The sequence below is a fragment of the Prionailurus viverrinus genome, chromosome B1 (assembly GCF_022837055.1).
Source record: "Prionailurus viverrinus isolate Anna chromosome B1, UM_Priviv_1.0, whole genome shotgun sequence".
NCBI lineage: Eukaryota > Metazoa > Chordata > Mammalia > Carnivora > Felidae > Prionailurus > Prionailurus viverrinus.
This window is the reverse complement of record NC_062564.1, coordinates 10,276,837-10,285,437: the sequence shown is the minus strand read 5'-3', so window position 1 is coordinate 10,285,437 and position 8,601 is coordinate 10,276,837. Positions and strand designations below refer to the sequence as shown.

General features: G+C 33.9%; 1 long non-coding RNA gene across 1 annotated transcript in view; it reads right to left on the bottom strand.

Annotated features, from left to right (window-relative positions):
* Positions 1-547: 547 nt before the first annotated feature.
* LOC125164953 (uncharacterized) overlaps positions 548-8,601 on the bottom strand; it is a 50,302-nt gene continuing 42,248 nt past the window's right edge. The window contains exons 2-3 of the long non-coding RNA XR_007151880.1: positions 2,218-2,320; positions 548-634 (exon numbers count right to left, since the gene is read on the bottom strand). This is a non-coding gene — a long non-coding RNA (uncharacterized LOC125164953). The remainder of the gene's footprint in view (positions 635-2,217; positions 2,321-8,601) is intronic.

The following is an 8,601-nucleotide window of genomic DNA, read 5'->3' as shown; positions in this document are numbered from 1 at the left end:
CCTGTCCCTAGAGAAAAGTACGCCATGTTCTGATTAAAACATTAAAATGCCTGTACCTCTCCTGAGTCCCTCGCCTCTGCCCCTGGATATTTTTTCTTAGCCATTCTCTCACCGTGTAATAATGCATCGCCCTAGCTCTGTCTTGCATTCTCTACCCAAGACCCACTCCCCTACACCAGCCTCTCTGGATGCTTCCATTCAAAAATAAATTACCTTCCTATGTGCTTTTACCAGTAGTGTGATTGTATCTCTTTCAGCATTTACAAATCATGTCTTAACATTATTGAATGTGTATTATTCCCCCTCATAAAATTCTTGAGAAAAGGGACCACATTTGACTCATTTTTATAACCTCATTATACCTACTGTGCCTTGTAAATTTTTTAATACATTCCAGCATACATTTTTACTGATGAAACACCACAAATTCTTTATCTAATATATAATCAGAGACAGTAAGAAATGCATAGTTCTGTTTGGCATAGGACATTTGTTTTCTTGGCCTTCTAATTTTATGATTTGGATCTTACATAAAAACAAACAAAGTCATCACTTCACTTAGTGTAGCACCGTGTTTACATAGAAGAAAGCTCATTTGCTTCTGTCCTTGATCCTCACTGTTTCCTACGACTGCCTGTCAATAGATAAAGGCCATAATTGAGAGAAAGCGTGGTCTCTAGTCTTAAATGATTGTGTCCATTTTAAACCTAAGAACATAAATAGTATTTATAATATTTCCACTTGCATGATTAAAGGATCAAAACGCATCTTGCATTCTCATAGTTCAGTCATCCCTCTGCTAATGAGGAGAGCCATAAAATTTCTATTGTCTGTTGGCTGGCTTCAAGGTGGGTTCATTTAATGGAGTTTACAGCAAGAAATTAGAAGACTGGAGGTGGGAAGAGATTAGCTTTATCTTTCCTGCGTCCCGTCTTCAGGACTTTGGCTCTGTGGTAGCGTAACACCAAGACTGAGGTCCTGCTCAGTGGCCCCTTTTTCTCCGTGCACGTTATTATTTCCTTATGTACCACTTTACCACTCGAGCTGGCAAAAGCTTCCTGTTGTTACTAGTTTCTCTGTGTCATACAAGCCCTCTTATTCCCTTAAGTCTGCTCACACATATGAATTCAAGAGTGTCCATATATCATTTTTATGTATTTCTAAGTATTATCATCTATTTAAGATTGATTAACAAGAAAGACCTCATACCATCTGAGACTCGGTTGACTTTAAATTATATGTCTGATGGCTCAGAGATATTATCCACGTGGAACCAGAATTCATAAGTTGCTATATTAATGCTGCTAAGTATTTTTAAACTTGGTAAAGTTGAAAAGATTATTTAGGGAAACCCTATGTCTGGCTGATTATTACAATGGAAGACACTGTTTGATATTAAGATGTTCTTATTGAGAAATGCTATTTTAAAAATGACAACATTTTACTTTTCAAATGTAGCCTACAGTCATTATGATAAAATGGAAAAACAAAAAACAAAAAAAGTGTCAACATAGAATTCTTTCTTAATGAAAAAAAAAAAAACCAAAACCTTAAGGACAAATATCAGCCTTGGTCCTGTCTACCTCCCAGGGTTGTATTATTTTCTCTTTGATTTAGTCCTTGAAGTTCATTTGTATTTTGTCACACAATTATGGGTTTAAAAAGGGTGTTATTTTTTGTTTGTTTGTTCATTTGTTTCATTTTATCTATCATTTCATAATTTCAATTGGGAAAGTGTTAAAATGTATGCTAGCTGCCATGCTTCTGGAAATAGAAAGTGACTGTTTTTCACTTTTATATGTCCCAGGGAGAGCACATAATAAACACTCTATAGATATGCTATATGAATGCCTGCCCAGGCACCTTTATATGACTAATATCATAATGCATAAGCAATTCTTGAAATTCTCTTAGTGAAGCTACATCTTTGCCTATGTGTGATTCCCCAAACGCTATAAGAAAATAATAAAACTTCTGAGCCTTTGTCCATTCTCGTCAGAGTAAGAATTGCGTAACATAAGAAATCTAAACAATTCTTATAGCTATCATCATAAGAGAAGGGAAGAAAAGAATTTTTATGAGTTTCTCAAGCTGGTATCTATTAGGAGCTTCCCACTATGCAAGAAAAGAAGTCGGATTTCTACAGTTCACTTTAGACATGCTTCACAGAGACAAGGGTTGGGGGGGAGGTGCAGAATAATATCTATAACTGCTTACCCCGAAGCAGAGTGTCTAGACTTGGCCTCTCATAGCAGCTCCTCAGTTATGGACAGAAGCACAAAACAGTGAATTATGTCATATTGGGATCTTTCTCTCTCACCTGAAGTAAAAAAGAGAGTGCCTGGTTAACTTTTGAAGATTTCTGATGCAAATTCACAGCATGCTTTTTGTATTTTGAATAACTGAGATGTTTCTGAGTTGATTATAAGTCACTGGTATATGAGTATTATGCTTATTATTGTGAAAAACTTATTGCCTGTTTTAAAATTTTTATATTTCGATTGAGTTCATAAAATAATTGTATTCAGAATACTTGGTAAAGGCAAAAAAGGAAAAGTATGTCTTTGCCACCCATGATCACTTTTGAAAAGTTAAATAAAATAAAGCTTTTGGCCTGAGGCAAAGTAATGGCAAATTTCCAGATGAAAGGTGAAATATTCTTCATCCTGAGAACATGGAAATAGAGATATAAAAGAAGATCACTTTGCAGCTGTAAACATACCTGTCACGCACATGACAGATATAATGAGTGTGGTTCCCCCGGGTTCCAGGGAAAATGAAACAGGAACCTCAGGAGATCTTATCATTTACAAGAAACTTAAAAGGCTGACAGGTATTTTTATTGGACGTGTGTAATTGTATTGCCCCATTATGATTTTCCATTCAGCATTGTTATCATTAATAATGCCATTTATTGTAAACAATGCTTCAGAGCAGTGTATCCATTAGTAATATAATGAGAACTACACATATGAGCCCTGTATATCGTTTAAAATTTTCTAGTGGCCACGCTAAAAATAATTATAAATAAAAATGAAAGTTAATTTGACTAATCTCTATATATAATTTAATTTCCCATACAATGTGAATTATTTGGCTAGTACCAGTACAGATTTTTTTTTTTTGCCATTTTTGGGGGGAAACTTAAGAAAACAAAATCCTGAATACTAAAATCAGGTGAAAAGTAAGCCGACTTTAAGAAGATAAAAAATAATGCCTATTAAGTTACACTCATCATTGTTTCAGTATCTGTGGAAATATTAATATGTAAATTAGAGAAATTAATGAGCATACACCTAGAAGAAGGAGGAAATATCTTTGTGAAGCCGCCCATTTAATTATCTTCAGTAATTTGGTTATTTCCGTAGAAAATTATATTGTATATTCAAATATCCACCCCAATCAAAATGAATTTATGTAACCTGAAGAGTTCATGTTCTCAGAAAGAAGTTGTGTTTCAAGTATTTTAGGATAGATTGATTAGGGAACTCAGTTAATGGGAATGATACTAATTCTATTTGTTTTATCTTCCCAACTTAGTGTATATTTTCTTCTTCACTGTATATAATTCCAATTTCATTGCAATTTAAGGGTTTAAGTATTCCGGTCATTTCAGGTTGATTTTCTGAGTAACCTAAAATATTGCTGTATGTGTTTGGGTGGTGGCAGGTATAACACACCCTCTGTGTGCTGCCGTGTGTCTAAATAACCTTGTAAAGTGAATAAACCCCCTCTTAATGAATGCAAATAAGATTCACCAAAATTTCACATACACCCAATATTGCATCCATCTCTTCTAAAGAATTAGACAAGGACAGAGAGGAGTTAAAACACATTCTCACTACACGAGTGTGATGGAAACTGGAAACCACTCATAAGAGCCCCGGGTGACAGGCAAGAAGGAAATCAGTAAACCTTCACTCATCATAATCTTAACCATTATTGATCGTAAACCTGCCTTTATATTAAGGCATTTGAGACTCTGTGTCAAAACATATCATTCAAATAGTTAAAAGAAACTTTACCAATTTGAACAGGAAGCCTATGCAATCATTTATATGGTTAAAAGAAAAAAAAATAGTGAAAAGTTCCAAAGTTTTGATAAACACAGTGGAGACTGATTATTCTTGCCTTCATTAAAAGTATTCCAAATCAAGACAAGATGCGCCTTGGGAAACTATTCATTATTAGAGCCTTTATTTATTTTCCCATTGGGAACCTGTAGGGTATTCAGAGAAGCAAAGAGGGGAAGATGGAAATTTTCAGGGAGAAACATAAAGGTATGATTTGATTTAGTATACAATAAAATACTTTAAAAATGGTTAGTACATTTATAATTTTAGAAATGTTTTCCCTAATTAATATATCTGAATAAAGTCATTTCAGAACAATGAATATAGGAAAGATACCATTTTTAAATGTCAAGTAAATTATAGTCAGTCCAAACATCCAATGACATACTTCAAATACACATATGTTCCCAATGAGGTAATGTTTTAAAAGTGTTTTTGAAAAATCTTATTTATGAAACTAGGGAACATAGTGGGCTTTTTTTATTTAGGTAAAATAAAAATGTAGTACTTTTTTAGGTCACAAGCAAATAGGTTCTTGAGTTTCAAATATAATGCATTCAATATATTCAACTTTGTCTCAAGAACTTGTAAGGAGATCAATTTGCCCTAGACTATGCAGTAAGCATAATTTTATTGGCTGTATAAAACAGTATTTGGAAAAACTATCTGCTTAAGTGGTGTTTGCCTATCTGAATTGATTTGGTTCAATATACATGTGCTTAATTCTGCATTTCAATATTTCTAGTGAGAATTAAAATATATGACCATCATTCTAGAGAGTAGCTTCATTTGTTTGATTTTTATGATCTGCCTTATATAGTATTGAAAAATGTTAAAAATATTTTATCTTTTTATAGATTTAAGATAAAGAACTATTACTTAATACCTGTAGCTCCTATATCAGAATGGCATATCACAAGATATATATTGTGTGATAAGATTTAATTAGTTTTATAAATAAGTTCATGTGATAATAATTACTATATTTGAATCAACTTATGATTTTTTGTTTTATTTCATAACAAATTTGTTGCTGCAAATATCTCTGATCATATTCAGGAATATCCCTGTCTTTTCCTCTTATGTGTCTGTGTCTGTCTTTATCCTATTTTCACACAGCTCCTACTGACTACCTGAACAAAATAATCAGGATTGATGTAATAATGGAGGATATTGAGTTTACTGTATTGATTACCTCTGCATTCAATAATAATTTGCTGAAGCCTGGGCATATCATTTGGATCACGTGTGGGAATAGAATTAATGCCACAGATTTAGAGACCTCATAGGTTCACAAGGGAGCTTTTTGATAGAAGGTGAGGCTTATACTCTTTATCACCTAATGCAAATGCAAAGTCCATAACTAGAAAATATTTTTCAACATTTTCTTTTTTATTGAAAAAAACATTACAAAGTGTGTTTGATACAGGAATATATCTATAGTGATTATTTTTATGTTGCTGAAAATGCAAGAAGCCCCATTTAAGCAACGGGTTGCTCTTAAATTTAATTTTGTTTATAAAATGTTTCGTTGTCATTGTCCTAATTTAATAAAAGAGGTGATGGGAAATATATACTTGGCACTTAAACATGCTATACTTAGACTTCAATCCCATTTTTCTTCCAAAACTATCTTGTCAAGGTTACCAGTCATTTCTGCATTGATAAACAGAATGGTCCATTCTCGGTTCTCATCCTGCTTGGCTACTGGAAATGTTTGACAATGTATCACTCCCCTCCTCAAAACACTTTCTTCAGTGAGTTATCAGTGTCCACATTCTCTTGATCCCACTCTCCCCACCCTGCCCACGTATTTTACCAGTTGGTGATTTCCACTTTTCTTTTATGTTTTCTTCTTTTATTCCCAAGTCTTATTTCCATATACTCTTCTGTGTCTGCACTGATTCTCTTGGAAATATGTCTAAGTTTTATGGCTTTTAACACAATCTATACGATGACAGTTCCCTATGTACAACTCCAAGGCACATCTGTTTCCCAAATTCTAGGCCGATATGTTCAGCTACATTGTCAGCATCTCCACTTGAATGCCTTGTGGCAAATCAAACACACAAACAAAAATTTGCCTAACTGAACTCTGTTTTTCTTCTCCAACCTACTCTACTCACATTCTTATTGTGTTAGTTGATGACAACTAGTTCAGTGGTTCGAGCCTATGATTTGGAAGAGTACCCCTGGAACTCCTGTCACAGACCATGTTCTACCTGCCATGAAGTCCCTTTTGTTACACCCCAGAATCCAACCTCTTCTCACCACCTCGGGTGTAGTTATCCTGTGAATGGCCATCATCTTCTCCCCAAATGTCTGTAATAACCTCTAACTGTGTTAACTCATCTGCCTTTCCTTTCACTCACCCAAGATGTTGGCCAGAGTGTTATTTTAAAAACAGTTATTAGATATATCATTCATGTGCCGTAAGCTTTGAAAATAACTTCCCATGTCACTCTGTGCAAAAGCCATTGTTTTGCCATTGGTCAAAGAGGCTCTTGAGATATCATCATCTTGGTACTGTTCTGGTCTCATCATATTTCACCTCCAACTTAGATCACCCAGCCTCAGCCCCACTGGCCTCCTTGTTCCTTCCCAAATACATTAGACATATTTCACCTTAGAACTTTTGAATTGGCTCTTCCGTCTATTCCCCAAGATACCTCTTTCTCACTCCCTTCAAGATTGACTCCAAAGTTGCCTTCTTATGAAAGACCATTCTAGTTACTCTGTGAAATTGCTAATTGTACTTGACCCAGTAACACTGACCCTCCCTTATTGTGTGTGTATATATATATATTTTTTTTTCTACATTTCTTTTTCTTTTTCTCTTTCTTTTAATCCCCTTACAATATACTAATAACTTACTTACATAGTGTGTTTGTTATTTATTTTTTAACTTATCAGCTGCATGAAAATGGGGATCTTTGTGTTGTTCTTTAGACAATAACTAGCACATAGTACTGGCTTAATAATTAATGATAAATAAATATATGATACAATAAAAAATAAATGTAAGAGATGAACAAAAATCAGTTTACATAGTTTTAATTTTCTTCACTTAAGTGCATTTGAGAATAATTCTTTTATTGAATTCCACTTAGAATATAGAGTATATTATGGTTCTCTAGAGAAACATAACCAATAAGATGTATTTATGTATATAGAAAGAGGTTTATTATAAGGAATTGGCCCAAACAATTACAGGGGCTAAGAGGTCTGAAGATCTGCAGTTAGAAAGGTAGAGACCTAAAAGACTCAATGATGTAGTTCCAGTCTGAAAGCCAGCAGGGTTGAGACCCAGGAAGAACAAATGTTTCAATACAAATCTGAAGGCAGGATAAAAAGAATCAAGGTTCTAGCTCAAAGGCAGTCAGGTAGAAGAAATTCTTTCTTATGCTTTTTGTTTTATATGGGCCTTCAACTGATTGAATGAGGCCCGCTCACATTAGGCAAGGCAATCAGCTTTACTCAGTCTACCAATTCAGTCTAATCCAGAGAAACATTCTCAAGAGACACACCCAGAATAACCTTTGATCAAATGTTTGGACACATAATGTCAAGTAGACACATAAAGTTACCATTACACAAAAATTTAAAAGTAAGGCTTCGCTTTTATTTGTTTTTGATAGTTTTCCTTCAGATTAGTTCCCACTTGCTCCCCGTAAGTACAGGAATGAGTATCATAGAGATATAAGTAAAAGTTATGGAAAACTTGAATGATTAACTGAGAAAACACAAATCTCTGCACTGCTTGATTCTATTTTCTTTAACAACAACTAAAAATGTTGGCTGAATTAGTCAATCACAACTTACCAAAAGAGACTAGTTTTCTTTGGCTACTTGGTCTGCTATCTCAAAAACCTGTATAGTCTGAGTTAAGAGCTATGACCAAAGCTTATAGAGAAAGGCAGTTAATAAACTGATCAGTAATACATATTAACTTTAAGATCTTTGAAAACCTACACATGAAGTTAAAGATTTTCATCCTTTCTTAAGTAATTTAAAAATGAACAAGAATAGTAAAACAAATTCAGTTGAAAATAGAAAGGGATATATCATACAACCAAATTGTAAGGTTGTAGGATTTAATCACATTACTAACTATAGTTCATAAAAAAGGATGTTTGTGTTTAAGATATGGTATATAATTATATTTAGCAAATGTATCATTTACTAACTGCAAGATCTGGGAAAGGAGTTGAGGGCACGTAAGAATTAATGTAGATCTTACCTACTCTAGTGAAAGAGACAGGCATGTAAATATCTAATTGTGATTCCTTTTCATCATCACCCAATTTTTCTTGTATCACCAACCATGTGCAGGGCACTGTGTTTGTAGACATCAGAGATTTAAAAACATGGGAGATGTTTCTTTGTTCTTAATGAATTTGTAATCTAATTACAGAACCAGAACATACACATGCAATACCTGGGGACACACTATGGGGAAACACTGATTATATGGGCAGTAAGTATTTGTAAACAATGAAGGCAACATTGAGGCTAAAGTACTTTAATG